The sequence below is a fragment of the Macrosteles quadrilineatus genome, unplaced genomic scaffold (assembly GCF_028750875.1).
Source record: "Macrosteles quadrilineatus isolate MER2022 unplaced genomic scaffold, UCM_ALF_1.0 Scaffold_8__2_contigs__length_117827958, whole genome shotgun sequence".
NCBI lineage: Eukaryota > Metazoa > Arthropoda > Insecta > Hemiptera > Cicadellidae > Macrosteles > Macrosteles quadrilineatus.
In genome coordinates this window covers 61,957,441-61,977,482 of record NW_026542601.1, presented here as the reverse complement: position 1 = coordinate 61,977,482, position 20,042 = coordinate 61,957,441, and the positions used below count along the sequence as shown (strand labels likewise).

General features: G+C 35.1%; 1 protein-coding gene across 2 annotated transcripts in view; it reads left to right on the top strand.

The window, feature by feature from the left end:
* LOC128999746 (probable chitinase 10) overlaps window positions 1-20,042 on the top strand; it is a 74,767-nt gene that overhangs the window by 18,966 nt on the left and 35,759 nt on the right. Inside the window, exon 1 of one of the 2 annotated variants that reach the window (XM_054426405.1) lies at window positions 9,234-9,308. The exons of the other annotated variant lie outside the window; for it this stretch is intronic. The gene's annotated coding sequence lies outside the window, so the exon portion shown is untranslated. Of the gene's footprint in view, window positions 1-9,233; window positions 9,309-20,042 lie in introns of those variants that run through there. 2 annotated transcript variants of the gene reach the window in all.

Here is a 20,042-nt window from a genome sequence, read left to right as displayed (position 1 = left end):
GTTAAGTTTTCTAAATATGGTAACTTATTCTCAACTAAATTTTACTATTCCCAGCATGAAAATAAAGTAGTGAGATCCGTTATGAGTAAAGTTTAAGGCACACAATCATTGATTGAAATGTAGTATACATTAACAGTCATAATACATAGCAATTATTATTTAGTAGACTTTGACTATTTTCAAATAACAAACATATGTTTCTGTAAATAAAAATTATCTCCCTCGTTATCCTTATGGAGAAATACGAAACTTTAAAGGGCCCCAGGGCCTCACTCTCTAATTATTTCCTTAAAAAGAAGGTTTCCTGCACAACTTCACGTTACGCTCTTTCCAATGACACCAAAAACATGTCAATCGGTTCAGTAGTTTCGGAGGAGTAATTGTCACAAAAATCGTGCTTGCGTATTAAATAAGTATAGATTACATGTTAGATGGATTATTACCAAAGGATTGAAATTTTTAGTAAAATAATTGGTAAAAGCTGTTTGATAGTAACAGTAGTTTATGCAAATACTGCAATGGTCTATCACTTATTTTAGTTTTATCAGGTAATCCATGTAATGTTAAACTATAAATTGGAGTTTGCTTTGATGTAAACTAGCAAAGAGTTTCCTCAGTGCATTTTGTTCGGAGGCATTTGTGTAAAGCATTATGAAGTTAGTGAGGTATATATAGTATTTTGTGTAATATTACTGTTTATTCTGAAATGCACTATTTGTTACAGGTACGAATAAGAACATCTATCAAATCCGAACGATAGTGCTAACCTATTGTTTGTGAGTATACTTAGTGTGTAGTGTGTAACATTATTATATTCAGTGAGTGCATGTGTTATGCTTATAACAAGGATTTACACTCAAATTATTATACAATTATTATACACTCAACACTTTTTAAAGTTCCTTATTAGCATTTAGCGACTTATATATTAGTTTTAGAAAATGTCTTACTTGCACGTATTTACAACGCTACTACCATATTTCATATCAGAGTTGTTTGAATTACTAGGTACTGTATTTATTGAAGAAAACATCCATGAATATGCTTTATTAACTATTACAAGGTAAATGTTTCATTGAACTAAAGTTGTATTTACACCTGTAGTCACGTATTGGGGACAGATGGTTCAATACGGTTTTTACCAGTAAATATAACAGTTGGTAGATGCGAAAATAGGTAGGCCTAAATATATTTTAAGAAGGCCCCATGAAAGGCCCAATGAAAGATTCCCTCTATAGCAAAGTTGTACGGTTATATAGTATGGTACATTCGTGGGAAAGTGCAACTATTGACAATAAAAGTCTCCGTTTATGAACCCCCTCAGAGTAATTTTTCATAGAATTTGGAAAATGGACAGTGCACTAGTAGCGAGTACTAGTCTCAAGAAGGCCCCGTTTATGAGCCCCTCGGAATAATTTGTTATCCAATTGGTACAGTGCAACTAGCGGCGAGTATATCAAGAAGGCCCCGAATGGACCCCCTCAGAATGATTTGTTATACAGTTGGGGCATTGCAACTAGCGGCAAATATAATCAAGAAGGCCCCGTTCATGACCCCCCTCAGAATGATTTGTTATACAGTTGGGAAAGTGCAACTAGCGACGAGTATATCAAGAAGGCCCCGTTTATGAACCCCTTCAGAATGATTTGTTATACAGTTGGGGCAGTGCAACTAGTGTCGGGTTTATCAAGAAGGCCTCGCCCAGTTGATGTCCTTGCGACCGCAAACCTGTTTGTTTTGTCTGTCTGAATCATCAACTGCAGGGCCGCACCACAGTCACAGAACGACAAATGCTCTCTGGATATTAAGTGGCCAGCAATTACGTCATGGTGTATTGAAGCCACTATTGTGATACCACTGCCAGGCAAGAATATTATTGCCACAGTTAATACAACTTGATCTCGATTAAAATTATTATCATTCATTGTGTAAGCATATAATCAAAAGGGGGAACCATAATGATGTATTTGGATTATGTTTGGCGTAAAACAAGTGTGCCTTATTAACTAATAACCAAACCCTAGACCCCCAAACCAAACCCCCAGTATAATACGTTCGTATCATGAAATCGGCGTATAAATTATTTAAATAGAAAAATAATTGCAGAGTAATGAAAACTCAATGTGTTACTATTGCGATTACCACTGGTATTTTTTCAGATTTTATGAGTAGGCCTACCACAGAGTCGATTCTTGACTATTTATTTTGGGAAATTACTGATCTTGATTATAAATACATATGCAAATTAGGCCTAGGCTTATTACGATGGAATATACAAACACACTAGACACGTAATGTTGAGTGCTGCTCATATCAACACGTGACTATAGCAGGGATGCTTCCTGAACGTGTCATACTAGGTTCCGTTGCTATGCGGAAGATTGACTCATTCTGCACGATTCAAATTATCCTTTATCCAGATTACCAACTCAAGGCTACGACCTTGAAACTCAACCCCGCCCAATGTGGGCGATCTCCGCCCTCATATCTTCATCTCTCTCCTCCTTTCTCCTTATTTCTCTCTCGTTAACACGACTACTAATCATTTTATGGACTATTCGGGTCATACATTATTCTTGAATCGTCCTCTTCGAGTTTGTTAGGTATTATTTTTCACACTCGTTGACGTTGAAGTTAGTTGTGTGAATTAAATGAGAATATTAATCAATTTGTTGTGACTGCTATACACACAGCTGCATTCTTCAAGTGCAACATGGTATGGAATCGAACAATAAGTAGACGGTTTACTATTATCTTCAGGCCACTTAGTAGGCAGGGTGTTCTGTCAATCGTCACCACTTGGGACAGTTGTGTTATAACGTCGTGGAAGGATTCAACAATACAAATGTTACAACATTGGTGGTCAAAATGATAATAAATTACTTGCTGTTCTCCATACAATGTAAAAAAATATTCCAATATAGTTAAAGCAACAGCATAAATTTAACACAAATTGTATCGTTAAATAAAATGTATTTAGAACATCTTTTAGTAGAGAGGGCACGTGCCAAGTAGGATACCCGAGTAGGTCACTCTCACTACACGAGTGAAGAAACGTGAGATCCAGTTTAGAGACACTCAGCACGTTAGTAGCATCTATACTTATTTAATACTTATTTAATACGCAAGCAGGATTTTTGTGACAATTACTCCTCCGAAACTACTGAACCGATTGACATGTTTTTGGTGTCATTGTAAAGAGCGTAACGTGAAGTTGTGCAGGAAACCTTCTTTTTCAGGAAATAATTAGAGAGTGAGGCCCTGGGGCCCTTTAAAGTTTCGTATTTCTCCATAAGGATAACAAGGGAGATAATTTTTATTTACAGAAACATATGTTTGTTACTTGAAAATAGTCAAAGTCTACTACATAAAAATTGCTGTGTATTATGACTGTTAATGTATACCGGTACTACATTTCAATCAAGGATTGTGTGCCTTAAACTTTACTCATAATGGATCTCACTACTTTATTTTCATGCTGGGAATAGTAAAATTTAGTTGAGAATAAGACCATATTTAGAAAACTTTACTATAATAATTTATGTATTTAAAATCACAAATCTTTGACATTATTAATTCATTAGAAACGAAACAGCTGATTGAGAAATCAAACAAACCATCTACTTCATGTGAATAATGTTTTTACACAAACATAGTTTTTTTTTAACTAATAACTTGATTATTTTTTACTTGTGGGTGTATTTTGAGTTTGCAGTTATGAAAGCACCAAGCCAAGTACCTTTTATCTAATTTTCTTTATAAACAGTATTAATGAATTACTACATGAACTTTACAAGTTAGGTAATTAATGTCAGTATGCCAAGGGGAAGAGTGGGTCCACGAAAACAGTCGAAGGCAGAGGCACCCATCTAGAATATCCAACTGAGTTTTTAAATATAAAGGTCAGTGGATTGCCAAGACACAGATTATACTAATTAAAGGAGGCAGTGGTTTTATTGATATTAATACATCTAAAAGGGTCTCATTAATAGCACAAGGCTTCATGTGATCAGAACGGTTAACAACAATGTAAAGTAGAATGTAAAGTCCTAACATGGAACAAGGGAGTAAGGACATATTTTGATTTAGAGGATAAAAAATTTGCCCGTCTGAAACAAAGTTACCTTTTATAATGGAAAGATGGTAATTTCTGTTATCTTTGGCATTTGCAGCACAAGCACTTTAATTAAAGAGCAGCAATGTTCTTGGCCAGACCAATTTCAGTCATGAGCAACTATATATATATATATATATATATATATATATATATATATATATATATATATATATATATATATATATGTTGTTTTAAGTAAGGCTACATCTTTTAATAGTAGGATAAGCATATTCATTACGGAAAATTCTGACCAGGGTAATATTCCTGAAGGTAACTTTATCTTTAAGACTAAAATCGTATTATTTATGGAAGTGCTTTTGTGAAAAAAATATTGTTTTTTAGTGTTTATTTTTAAAAGTGTTTTCTTCAAGCAGCATTTTATGACCCTCAAAATATGCTACATAGGTATATGCTACATTCACTGCCTATTGGTTTGATATGATAAAATGTTTTGTTAAATATGTTTTTAAAAATCTTAAAAAAATAACTACCCTGTAACATACTTGAACTTGAACACTTATTAATTTACTAAATATAATACGCATACAGCTAGAAAATGGCTGGATTGATTCCCTTCTAATGCTTTATTATTACTGTATTTAATTTTCTACGAGTCAATATATAACACGATGAATTTGTTTTCTAAATTCATATGTTTTTGCGGGGCATTGAGCCGCACAGGTTCACTAGTTTAATTTATTTTGTGTTCCCACTAGCCTTTAATGATCTCATGTCAATTTTGTTCCCATTGTCAGTTATGGCAGTACATATTTTATCTGCGGAAGATTTAAAGAACACAAGATTCAAATCAATTTATTCTGAGATCTCGTCCCATTTTTTTTAATCACTGGTAAAAATAGCTAGTATTATTCAATGATAAAACAGATACAGCTGAAACAAACTGACTTACACGAGTGCACAAAGATTCTTGTTTAAGTACTGTAAAGATGTGTATACTTTTATAGCTGGTATCCTTCTTATGTGCTTTACCTCTAAAATACCCAGTTCAATCAGAGAAAATTAAAAACTGTTGAGACGATAACACGGTTTTCATCAAATATTTATAAGTTAGATTATTAATTTTGTAAACTAAGATTAAATTTATTATGATCCTCTATCAATAATGTTATTTTAACTAGAGTAAGCTACAACCAAACGACGTTTGTGCAAACTTGACACATTTCTGTAGCTATACATTGTCACTCTTGATGTTAATCGGTGTATCTTTAGCGGTGACATTTGTGATTGATCAGGTAGTGTTCAAATAGGTAATGGGAAGCTTGACCAGTTTCTTCAGGATGTTCTTGAAGTTTTTTCTTCAGAAGACTGATGTTGAGCTCAGATTCGCTGCATTATTTCTCTCACGTCTTCTGAAGCAGTCTGTGAAAGGGCTCTGGCCTCGTATAGAAGGTTAGATAGCCTTAACTAAGGCTGATTTGTCTTAATAACGGAATTCTCATTAATGTTTGCGGTAGAAATACACCTCGTATCATCAAGGAGGACCTTGAGGCTCTTATCAGTATCATACTTCAGTACAGTAGAGTGGGTGATGTTTCACCGTTTCAATTTCCTCTGAATATACAATGAAGTAAAAAAAGTGTAAACAATGTAGAGATAATGTATAGCAATTATGTAAATAGGAGTATGTGGTTAATAGCTGCTGATTTTATATCCTTGTGTTGTTTGATGATGTGGGAATTCGACGTCTTTGGTGCTTATAAAATGAGTTTACTAAATTATTATAGTAATCGTTGACATAATGATGTTTTACCTTTACGGCAATTAAAATAGAATCTTTACAACAAATTGTATGGATTATAGTAAAATCATAAATTCTAATAATATGTATAAGACGAATGATGTAGATAGATCACCGATTATCCTCGAAGTGTTATTAGGTGTTATTTTTCAATTATAATTACACTGAAAAATATTTCTTAAATGTTTTATCATTAAAAGTTAAGTGACCTTAGATCAACTATCATTGATAACTACATGGTTTTCTTATGTCCTTGGTAAAATTCTATACCAAATTAATTGTATTTTATCTGTGATAGAACATCAGGATGCTCCATTCATCTGTCAAATTCATTTGTATTTATTCTTTTATAGGCATCCATGTGAAAATCCTTTTTAGGTAAATCTACCCTTTGGGTTTATTTTTGACGGTACCTACCAACTGATTTCCATACTTCATAAATCATAATAATGAAAATCTGCGACCCAAGCTAAGCAACACATTTGTCGATGACGATGAATTGAATCGCATAATAACGAGGCTACTGTTTTTTTTTTTTTTTTTTTTTTTTTTTTTTTTTTTTTTTTTTTTTTTTGTGATTGTGTTTTAACGCTACGATCCCAGTGTTCCCGATCCCAGTTCTAGAGAAAGTCCTGGAAAGTCTTTGCAGATTCCCTCTTTTTGAAAGCCTTGTTGGCCTTCCCGTGAAATGGAGATTCGACCGTCACTAAACACTTTCTAATGCAGAGATGACTCGGGTTTTATGGATGATTCGGTTTGGCGACATTCATCGCCCATTGCATTTTTATCAGATCATAGAGGTGGTTTAGAAGTATATTTTTCGTAGACTAGTTCCTGGGTGTTTACTGTAGTGATATATTTTAAAATATATTATATATCCATTCAAATGGAATACAAACTTGTAGGGAAATCAGATTTTACGAATTTCATTGAATCAATTATTTAGTTAACAAATTAAACATACACAGTCAGCAAAGATGAATTAAAAGTATCTTCTCTATAATTACTTCTCCAATCGTCTAGGACAATATTTGAAAGTGTAAATTATTTCTAACAGTTTCACAAACACTGATCGCTACTTTTATTGAGTCATTAAAGCGACCGAAAGTGTTACACAAGGGCCTAGCACTTCTCATTTACCGGTTACGTCATCGCCAAGTGAAAGGTATCGGTAGCTGGAAGCGGTTTTGAAAACATTGTCAGTTTAAATAGACCTCTTTTGTCAGTCATAATGAACATCCCTGAAGAAAGCGAAGCCTTCACAGCTTTAAACTTCAAATGACTCTAGGACTAGGTTTAAATAACAATTACAGGTTTGGTGTTGATAGCTGCTCATGCTGGCCATGATCGTATGTTAATGTATTTAACGCTATCTACTAGAAACTTCAAATCGTGGAAAGTTACTGGACCCCGGTTTGATTATGGTAGAAATCTTCCTATTTGGTGGTTACGTAATGTTCAATATTCTTGAGTAAATTGTTGAGTAATGTGGATGTTTTGAGGTGTAATATAGTTTACAGATTCAGAACTTATAAATGCAGTACTTATATTATTATATGCGCAAAAACTGATATGCAGAGAATACAGTTTTGAACAGAAAAGTTCAAGTTGCTTTGCCATTACTGTACGATTGCTAACTCAAATGTCAAAGTCAGGGTCACATGGCACCCACTTTCTTACTTTTAACCTGACAAGTTATAGATCCTAGTATTATGAAAATTTATCAAATCATTCAAATGTTTAAAACATACAAACGTGTATTATATAAAATCATGATATCATGATTGTATTGTATTGATTGTATGATTGTATTGTGCTGTATCATGATTGTAGCAATGGTATGAAGTTTTAAATATGTAATCCGTAATAAGTACTCATTTTTAAGTGTATTTGTTTAGTGGTTTGCAATGTGGTTGTTATCTCACTTCCAACGTTTCATATTGCATTTATAAAATACCAATGACAGCCAAAATGATAGAGTCATAAATAATATTATACATCAATAAGTAAAAATGTTTTTAGTTATACGTTATATTGCTTTTATAACTGTAATATTTTTTAACAGTATGATTAATTTTTTTTAGTCTAATAAATACCAAGACTTGAATAGCAGATCAATACTGTTTAATTTTAAAACATTTCAAGTTCAAGTCATTGCTTATTGGTAATAAAGGTGGCATTCTAAAAACTCAACACGATGTGGTGCTTCGCTCAAAATTTCATAGAAACTAATAAATATTTTAATTACACATCATTAAAATAACTGCAATGAAAAAGGAGGAAATTCGTTCATATCCTAAAGTGGTTATCGACTCCTATGCCAAATAGAGTAGAAGAAACTGAGTAGAATAATGACTGATTAATGTGGTGTTGGCATCCAATCTATCTTCATGTTGATTTAATTACGGTTGAAATTATTTATATAACGATTCTCTCAATGGGTTTCCAAACAAAATATGAAATCCCCTTACAATATTAATAATTATGAATACTGGTATGTAGCATTTTTGTTAAATAATGTGACTAAACAAAAGATTTATTTCCATTATCTCTAACCCACTAGGCATGGCAAACCATGCAGGAGCATTTAACAAATTTTTTATTTGTCAAAGATCAAATGGGAAAAATAAACACTGTCATGTTAAAGGTAATTAAAAAATAAACATTTGAATATTTAGAGTATCTTTTAAACCTCTTTAAAATCACCTCATCGTTGGATCGTTCAAATTCTAACTTTTCATACAGCCTATATCCTACATTTTCTATACGTGTCCTACAGAGATTTACTTATAACTGTAGCTCTAGCTACCCAAGTTGGTACTCGCTTCGACTCCAGTCGTACTGCTGACTCCAGAATTCCCTATATCTTCCCTTTTCAGTTTTCTCAGGTACTTTCTGGTCTGGTCTTATCATACCACCCCTGGCCTTCCTGCTCGTCTACCCTTGGGATTATTTAACAATGTTTTTATTACGAGGCCGTCCTCATTCCATACATGTCCAGCCCATCTCATCCTCCTGCCTCTCAGCCATAATGGCTCGATTTAAATTCAACTGCCTCCATTCTCTGTTATGCTTAATTCTCTCTTTTTCAAAGAATCGTTTATACATTTTTCGCAATATTTTGTTCTCAAATCTATTATAAGCTTTCCTCATTTTTAGTACCCAGTATTCTTAACCGTACAATAACAATTCGTTATCAAAAGTACAAACACATCCCTAAAACAACGTAGCCCGCAGCGTCAGCCTCTGCACTGTATAACTCGTAGTAATAGTGACGGAGTACCACAAGGGCCTGCGCCAGGACCGATGTTATTCCATGTTTGTGAAAGGCGGCCTCGCCTGTAGCTAAACAATCACCAGCTACCAGTCAGTGTGGAACGTTCTATTGGGTGTGACAATACGAGTGAACGATTTGGATAACGATTCTTTCGAGTGAGTTTGTTGTATATACGTTATAAATAAATGTTTAATATAACTTAAATCTGGTCTTAGTCTGGAAATTAGTGTGTTTTGTTGTTAGTTTGTAAATGATTTAGGTATAAAGCTTTAAGGAGTGATTCTCAATATTCTCAATGTCATCATTTTTTAAACTTATTTTCGAAATATGAAACATTTGCATTTTAGCTATTGGTACATGATCCTAACGAGTTTCTGCGAATGGATTTAAAAATACAACTAATAAGAAATAAGAACTACAAAATATTTTTAAAGGAAAGTAGTTTAACCAAACCCATTAAATCTGTGTGTACATTTAAGATTGAACCCACCCCTTTTGCACTGAAGTTCTAACCACTAGACTAACAAAATGCTATGTATATTCATTGTCAGGCAAACGCACCATCTGTTTCATCAAACCTCATTTCTCTGTGCATTTCATCCCTAAAAGGCAGCGGCCACAAGCCACTCTACCTCACTGTGTATACATCGGGTACTCAGCCTCTTGCATTATTTCAGCGGTCTTTGCAGTCAAGGACCTCTAAAAATGGATGCTTGCTTCTCAAGCCTTTGTCGCGTGAAGGACGACCTCGCGTCCAGACTTTACGCCAGGGGCGCTCGCACAATAGCTTTAATTAGCTTTATCTACACAAGATGCTTTGATCCTTTATTTACTTCGGTTTTAAGCGCAATCGATTGTATATATAACAATAGAGTAGCTTACGAATCCGTTTGGAAAAACAACTTTGAAATGATTGACAGTGTAGGTAGCTGTAGGCCTATTATACATTCAATCAAGAAAAACGATTTAAATGAGTGTTTTGGATACCGTACAACAAACTGTTTTACTTAAAAAGTAAGGAATCTCTCATACCATGAACACAAAGACTTCAGAAAAATACCCACTCCTGAAACAGGTGATAACTGTTCCTGAATAGATTTGCTGTCTCAATTAGTGAACCACACAGTTTTACAAGGACTCTAAACAATCAAATGGCTGTTTATCACATAGCTTCAAACTTTGGCGGGATTCAATGGCGAATCTCCAAGAAAAGGAACCCATTTCAGACAACAGACTAGCCTCTCCCAAATCGGTTAGGAAAAACACGTTGCTTTTTGTAAAAACGTCAGCTTGAGCTAGCCAAACCAAAGTTAAACGCGTAATTTGTTGTATTATTGCATAACACCGTTTTTCTTTGTTGTGTTTACCATAAACTTTATAAGATATGTATCTGATATACCTGTTTTCACCTGCAGAAAGAATGAGCTAAGGGACAGGGAGAATTCTTCTCGATATGGTTTGACCGGCTAAATCTATACTGGCCTGAAAGTAGTTTTCCCCTGACTTAGAGACATTAAAGTTAATTCTCTCCATAGTATAATCCAGCGGTGATGCATTTACCTGAGGTTCTTGTAGAAAAAGAAACCGCAAAGAAAATTACACCCGAGTTACAACCTTTTTGCCAGTAAAAACTGCTGGCCTCCACACACGAACGTGCTTCCTGACACTTTCTACTTCCAAGGTCTCCCGCGAGGTGCGCTGGTGGACTCCGAGGGAAATTGCATCCCTGCTAAGTGCCACTGAATATTCCAATTCAGAAAATGTGTGACTTCTAAAAAAAATATTCTTGAAACTTATTTAGAACTACGACATTCCTCTCATACAAAATGCTACAATCTGTGTTTGCCTTTTCACAAGATTTAACAGACATGTAAAATAATTAAATTGATATACACTTCGCTTTTGGTTGAAAATAAAACTACGTAAATATGTATCAATGTATAGTAATGCGATTCAACCGTATACATCACCTAAGTGTACAGCAGTGTATCACGTTAAGTCAAAGATGACTTTTAATCCGTTACAAAACCTGAATTCAAGGTTAAGAACTCTCCGTTGTGGTTTCTGTAGTTGAGGAGGTAAATGTTAATTGAGTAAACAATGAATCATCGCTTGAAATATGTAATCATACTAATATTATAAATGTGAAAGTTTGTGTCTTTGTTTGTTTGAAGTTCAATCACGCATTAACCACTGGACGGATTGGGCTGAAATTTGGCATGATGATAGCTCACATTCCCGATTAACATATAGGCATATTCTTTGACCAAAAATCCTTTCGGGCTCCGCCCCAGTGGCTCTGCAGTTCGCCATGTTAATCTTATGAGTATCTATACTTATTTAATACGCAAGCAGATTATTTGTGACAATTACTCCTCCGAAACTACTGAACCGATTGTCATGTTTTTTGGGTCATTGGAAAGAGCGTAACGAGAAGTTGTACAGGAAACTTTCTTTTTAGGGAAATAATGAGAGAGTGAGGCCCTGGAGCCCTTTAAAGTTTTGTATTTCTCCATAAGATTAACATTGGAATCAACAATTTTTATGAAACTCCAGCTGTTGTCAGAAATCAAAAGTGAGAAGAAGAGCGTTAATTGTATACAGTCAATAAGTTTGGTACAAATATTTGCTGACTTGGTTGAAATTCGTTTTAAAATAACGCCTGTAATACTTAGCAATTGCTCGAATTCGAGCAACAGGGACACTAGTTCATATTTAAAAGGAATTAAAGAACTTAGTCAGCTGTTTCAACTAAAAAGGTTGGTTCTATGATATGCAAAAGCATTAAAAAGTTATAAGATTTACCAACAGGGTGCAGCACTATTATTTTTTAGCATTTATGATAACAGCTTATTGTAACTATAAGCAGCAGCAAAAAAATGTGATACGCAATGAGAACTGTCAAAGTAGGATTGTTTACAGTTATGTTTATGTTTTTCATTTCATGAATAATTTGTGATATTTTGCAAACTTTTAATAATTTATTTTTCTCTATTGTTTAGGTGAAGTGGTAGAACATTATGGCTATGGTAGATGTGTAATACTATGGTATACCGTAAATTTAAAAAAGAAAATTCTATCAAACTGTGTCCTCCCCCATTGCAAATGCAAAGCTCAAGTATAACTGCAATAAGTGTTTTATACTTATATGCCAACCCCGTACGAAGGACGGGTACTCTGCTAGTACTACAATATGTGGCGGACACTCATTCCACATCTATGTAAAATACGCTAAGATAAAATTCGTATGTACTCATTTTTACAAAACAAAATTAATTCAGTTTAGTGTATTCAGTTGTCTTCTGTGCTTCGGCTAATAAGCTCAACTTAGGATAAGGAGAGAATATGTTTCATGATCATGAAATCCACTCACGTAAACTCCAGTTTATTCATTGTGCACTTTCATAGTTCTTCTGAAAAGGTGTTGAGTTGCATGTCTGCGGTTGGTGTCGTTTGCAATAATATACCTAATGCATTTCGCTACAATACAAGTAGTTAATTCGCTGTAAAAAGAGTGTGTGACTTGTAATACCATTATTTTTAAATAAATTTTTTATGAATACAATATTCAGTTTTTTTTAGTTTAAACCAAGTCGTTTGACATAAAAATCCGCAAAAAATAGTCCTGTGTACATAAAAGAATCGTATATTTCTGCTACATCTTAAAATGTATTTCCTTTTCATAAGTATTGGGGTTAAGTTGTGGGTGGATCCTTAACTTGTTCACAACACTTGTATTACATCCTTTTACAATGTTTCTAACTGTAATTCAAACTTGTTTTTAGTAATGTTTTCTACAAGCTCCAATGTAAAACGTCTCACGGTCATTTCAGTTTTAATATAGAGTTTTCCAAAGTCTTTCCAATCTAAACTTATATTTGACATAAGGATGAAACACTACAAAGCTATCAAATTACATCAGTAATTTGTGAGTTCACCTTACAACATGTCCCATCTCTAAGTCTGAGGTCTATCTCAGATCCACGGACAGACATGACACTCTACTCTAGCTCAACATGTGACCATCAAGAGAAAGCTAGAAAAGCTTCCGTCTGCATCAAACAGAGAGATATCTGGACGGATAAGTATAACATGGGATGGCACTCAGTCTTCAAAGGTTTGGCCTTAGCAAGGGATTGTTGTGACAAAACACATTTAAGTTGTGACTGGACGATAGACGTTCAGATAACATAGTCATCAATATGTCCGTGTTTACAGATCTGAAAAGTTAAAACGTTAAATAATTTTTCTATAATTGAATTTAAAATTTTGTAACACTTTTTTAGTTACACCCCGCAATAAAACCATATTTTACCGATATTTAGCCTAGGAGTACAGAATGTACTGTTACTCAAGGTGTTCTTATCATAACTGCGCTAAATATGGGAATTAATTTAATGAACATCAACATAGAGATGAGTTTTAATACTAGTTTCGTGGCCTTCCTCTCAATGAAGTCACTGAATATTTTATCCTTGCCAGACTATGTATTTCTTTTCTAGTAAAGAATTGCCTTTACAGTTTATTATTGTCATTACCAATTTGCCGTGGTTATTTAAGCAAATCTCCTAGCTTGTATCATGCTTGTGAATGCCTCGTGTCACGTGAAGACTTTTCCAGTAAACAAATAACATTTAGGGTTATGCCCATAAAACGTGGTATTCGTGGGTTTAAAACACGTTCGCTACTGAGCGTCGCATATATGCGACGCCGCGGTCATTGCCACAGACCGAGGTATACATTTCAATCTTACACATAGACCGGCTGTCACTTGGATAACAGTACACACAGACCACGGGCGAAAACCTGTAAAACAGTGATCATTTACATTGTAATACGCTACAATAATACGATACAATGGTTTTTTTTTGTATTTTTTATAACCTTTTGTAATGTCGCATATTTGTGACGCCCGGTCTACAGCGAAAAAAATAGTGAAAATTATCATAGTTTTCTTGAAATAGACTAAACGTCGCATATATGCGACGGCTCATTTTTTTGTGTTTTAAGGTGAAAGTAAGTAAAAAAATAAACAGATTATTCAAGAACAGTTTATAACTGAACAAATATAAAAGCTACATAGGATAATGCAGCATACATACTGCATACATACATACACTGATGCAGAAAAGTAAAGACCAGTTTTTCCTACTATTATATGACGTCACCAATCATCATATCCACAGACCAAGCGACGCAGTTGTGCGTCAGACATCTCTGTAGACCACTGCAGGGAATTCAGTGCCTTCAAATAGACCACTACAAAGATATAAACATTTTAATAACATTAGAACCCCGACGCAAATATGCGTCGGCAGTCTATTTTAATGTGACTAGCCGTCGCATATATGCGACGGCAGTCTATGGGTAGAAACCGGCCGTCGCATATGTACGTCGCTGGTCCATGTGAATGGAAAATTTCGTACTATTGCAGTAGCGAACGTGTTAAGGTGCGTGAACTATGCAAAAGCGATAAAATAGCCAGTGCATGGTACAGCACAAGGAAGAAGTCGGTGCACGGTACAACACAAGGAAGTAGCCGGTACACGATACAGCACAGGAGCACAAGTAAGTAGCCGGTACACGGTACATCACAAATAAGTAGCCAGTACAGGGTACTGCTCAAGTAAGAAGCCGGTACAGGGTACAGCACAAGTAAGTAGCCGGTACACGGTACAGCACAAATAAGTAGCCAGTACAGGGTACTGCTCAAGTAAGTAGCCGGTACACGGTACAGCACAAATAAGTAGCCAGTACAGGGTACTGCTCAAGTAAGAAACCGGTACAGGGTACAGCACAAATAAGTAGTCAGTACAGGGTACTGCTCAAGTAAGAAGCCGGTACAGGGTACATCACAAGTAAGTAGGCCTAGCTGGTACACGGTACAGCACAAGTAAGTAGCAAGTACAGGGTACTGCTCAAGTAAGAAGCCGGTACAGGGTACTACAGCACATTTAAGTAACCGGTCCCGGTGCACGGTACAGCACAAATAAGTAGCCAGTACAGGGGACTGCTCAAGTAAGAAACCGGTACAGGGTACAACACAAGTAGCCGGTCCCGGTGCACGGTACAGCACAGCAACGACGTGGTCAGTTACGAGACAGTGCTGTAACAATATACTGTTGGGCAACCAGGTTCAGTGGCCGCCTAGAAAGTGACAGGTGTTATGGTACGTTCCATATGTGGTTGGCAGATATAATGATCAGCAAATTATAATAATAATAACTCTTGATCCACGATAATTTACTACTAAATAGACTCGCTTTTATATTTTTTTAATAAATACCTCTTTCCATTTTTTTTCTAACCTAATGCTTACATTATGTATTATTTATGATTTGACCTTTCGACTCTATTATATCATTTTTCGGAAGTATGCCATGTCACACCATATTTTTCATTGGCTCGATAATATTTATTCTTCTCGTTCAACTGTTAAACTCTTAACAACTACTATCAATACAGTACTACACTATCCTCGGTTCTACTTTTTTTCTAGTATTCGTGCTTTTTACTTTCCTAATTTTTCCACGAGCTGCAAATACGTGGCAACAAATAAATAAGTGGTTCTCAATCGTTAATTATACAATGTAAAACCATACTCCACTGAGTGGTTTTCAGGCAAGAATTAACCACAATGATTCTCAGTTTATAAATGGAAGTATATAAATGGAATATGAAAAAATCCTTCACCTACGCAAACCAACTTCTGTTTAACATGCGTGTTGAGGTTAGGCCAGGTCAAAGGTTAGGTTCAAGGCGAGATTGCGTGCCAGTTCACATGGCATTGTGGGATTGTGGCGGCTAACAACTGATTATACCAGCTGATCATATCTACAGCTGATCCATTGTTTGCTACAGTCATCTGTTTCAGTAGGCCTTATTACAGTTGAAATCCAAGGATCGACATTGACCTATCGTAATGATGATTCTAGTTTTTAATTGCCTTAGAGGTTGTTGGTATCAAGGTTTAATGCTGTGCTTGGAGCGGTTAACTGGTGATACTTGACTACTAGAAACCATTTGGAAGTGTTCAAGGGTGTTTCATGTTCTACAGCTTTTTATCGTCAATCATTTATGTGAACCAAGCCGTTGTTAGTGTTCAGTTTCGTCTCCACTGGATCATTTTCATCGGCCAATCAACGAGAAAAGAGCCTCAGATACAAATATTGTACTGTTTTTTATTAATGGTTTCTTTTTACTCCATTCCATAGTTAGTTTACTATATTTTTGCATATTACATTAAGAGCTTCGTATCTGCTAATTGGTTTCTTGAAGGTTTATAAGACTATCCTGTCCGAAGCTAGGATGGTTTAGCTTTAATTTATTGCATTATTTTACCTGCTTGAACTGCTAGAAGTTCAAGAAACCATTAAAAACACTGGATTAACAGACTATTGATCATGAACACGTGAGTATAGTCTAATTGATCCGGTTGTGTTTCTGCGATGAACTAACAAGTTTCGCTCTAATAGTTCTGTTCAGCTTTTACAGGAATCCTCCTGCATGCAGGATCCTCGGTCTGTTGATATTCCCGCTAACGTCACGGAATGTCTTGTGTAATACAGAAATGCCAACACATTATGCTAGTCAGCAAGATTTCAATGTGCCATGTGGTTGGAAAGAACTTCACCTGATGGATTTAAGTATATAGAGGTGTTTCTAGTCAAAGAAAGGACTATTTGTTTAAAGAAAGGATATTTTTCATGAACCACGGACATTTTTTTACCAATTCGATTCAATTACAATTTGGTTTACTCAACAGGCAAAAGATGTTTGATCAAATCTAGATTGTAGATTTGTATCCAAAAATAGACTGGTATTGGCACCAATTCGTATTTTGGTAAAAAGGATAAAGATGTACAGAAACATATAATTTTACGTGTGGGTCGTAGATTTTTAAAGACGGCTGTTAAGTTTTCAACAACGCTATCAAAGATATCAACCTTCTTAAGGCGTGTTTATTATAAGGTTATTAGTCATTTTGACAGTCACGATTCTTGGAGATTTATTAATATACACTTAAAGTAAGTATGAGTCAACGAGTCAACACATGATTTCTTTCCCCTAATCACTTCCATAGAAGAACTTGGCCGACCCATGAATCTTCAACAGTCAACAAGTTACAACATTTTTGACCACAATAACTCAGAGACCAACAATAATGTGTAAACTATTACTAAATCTAATGATCAGTCCTTTTACGTATATCTTCTTTTCTCATCCTTCCTCCGCTTATTTTTTACTCTTGGAGAAATAATCGTAGCCCAGAATCAGACAAGTCTTCTATTATAGAATTGTAGAAACTGTAAATTTGTCACCGAAAATACGTATATCCCGAAGTGGAAACGCAGCCTACGGCTCAGCCATACTTTGACAAATTAGGGTAGGAAATCAGGTTCTTACATCCTCTCAAGATCTTTGTGAGCAATCATCCGGAAACTGCATTTCTCCTAACTTTTATTTGTGTTTCGCGATTTCACGTTTTTTTTTTTTTATTTGACAGTCTAAAATCTTTAACTTCCCTTGGATACAAAGCTTCCTTGTACGATTCCTCTGCATCTCTGCACTCCATGTCCCGCCCAGGACGAAGTCGTTGACCAAGGCACCAGCAGGGCGTATCACCCACAACACTCACCAAGGTCAACAATCCTCTAGGAGTGGCCCCTTCACAATTGCTCGCCTCCGCCCCCACTCACCAAATCTGGGATATGCTTCGATTGCTCTATCGATTGGACTTTCAAAAAAGTCTCAAGTTGACTCCTTGGTTTTCTTAGAGCAAGCTGGTGTGAACCATTTTTCACGTCTTTAATCGTTTAAGTTACATAAGTCAGTTAAAATGGTTCTAGTTGTATGTAATATATACAATTTTAACTTTAATTTAACCTTAAATCATGTATAAACTTTCACGGTCTTCTGTTAGTTGAAATGTAAATTTGTAACCAGTTTTGGGATGAAAAATAACTTTCCATTGAGCCATTGCAATAGCCGTGCTTTTGTAAATACCATTTCCATTCCTACACACCAACTTTTACTCAAAGTAAAATAATAAACAACTCAATAATAATAGACAACTCAATTTAAACCATAGCATATTTGAGCTAATCATCAACTATCATTGTAAGAAGACTAAATAGTTCATTTCATAAAACGTTTACTCAACTCCTTTTCTTTGGACAAAACACTTTAGTTAGTCCTTGTAGATTGGATCGTCAGCATCCAAAGAGAATTATATCAACGAGCGTTAAAACTTGAATGGACCAAGGCAAAATAATTAAAAGATTTAATCAAATCACCGAAACGGTGCAGAATTCAGCTAGTAAGTATAACCATGTTCCTTTGTGCCGATTCCGAGGTAACAAGTATTCAAGCTTTACTCATATTATATAAATATAGGATATTCGAATGAACATGAAAATCCCTAGCCACAGAAGAGTTCATTTGAGAGAATAGCCTTATGAAACCTTGCTGATGTCCGTATCAGTTTGACTAATTAGAGAGGGCCACGGTTTGACCTTGGATAATATGAATCATCCCACTCTAAGATCTGCAAGACCGCAAAACAAAAACAAGTATTTCAACGAAGAATTTCGTTATGAGGTAACAACACCGGTCTAAATTTTAAGTTTTTACAAGGAGAATTCCGTGGTGATATCTTTAGGCTTTGCAACATATTAGATATACTAGATATCAGTACAGCTTTGATACTCACTAAATATAATAAATGCGCTTAGTAAATCTATACTTAGCTATTGTTATTGATTCATATTTATTTTCTTTTGAATACATATCGATCTACAAAACAAACTTCTTCTGTGTTTTGCCGTAATACTTATATTCAAACAGTAAAAAAAAACTAAATGAATTGATTATAAGACTACGATAATTAATTATATATATTATTTGTTTCTTAGTTGGATTCTAAATATTCTAGTTCATAATTATAAATGCTGGGTTGTTGGTATTATTACAAAAGTCTCTGAAATGTTTTAACTGTATGCCCAACATCTCTAGATGGCAGTGATGTAGATATAACAATTTAAAATAAATTAAATAATATCTTTACTCATTGTTTATGTTAAAGTTCTTATGAAATCATCATTTCGTGTCATTGAGCCAAACTGACCTTTCACATTGTTCCCGTTTAAAGCACGCTCTGCATTTTCGACAGTAAATCAGCATGGTTGAAACAATAGGTAATAATCTGAATCCCATTGTATGCTAAGTTGCCTTACTCGTATATCTACCAAAACGAGAATGTAGATTATGGTCATTTTATTTGAACTAGATAACTACAGGAGCTTGATTTTCACTACTCTGCCTTTTTTAGTTTTCCAACAATTTTTAGGTATTTACTATCACTAATATTACAAATGTTGCCAAATTATTCCAGTTCAACTAGCCTATGTAAACATCGAAGTAACGAAATGATTGCAGTCATTCGCAAACTGTCCCATCGTAATACTGTACCTGGCGTTTCGATTGGCCTACACCACTCGTCATCAGGCGCTCGAGTTGTACGCATGCGCCGCGCCGTGTAGATGTCCGCTTCCTAGACGGTAAGTGGAGCAGACCCAAGGACGGCGCGCCCTGCCCCACAGCGGTTACTGTGCGTTCTACATTCAGCAGACAGCGACGTTTATTGGAGTAGGTTTTAAAATTTAAAAACGGTGAAACACTAGAGTGTTCATTTTAAGGCGAAGACACACTTATCATTATACCTCACTAGGTATGAATGTTGATTGAATGAATAAGATGACAGCTTTGTTACTGTCTAAGTTCACCTGGTTCTTTAGATACAACAATTTTATGAAAATACCAATGATTAATGACAGTTTGGCCCACCCAGTTTCGAACCATCAAAAAACTAATGTATTTTCGCAGGATTG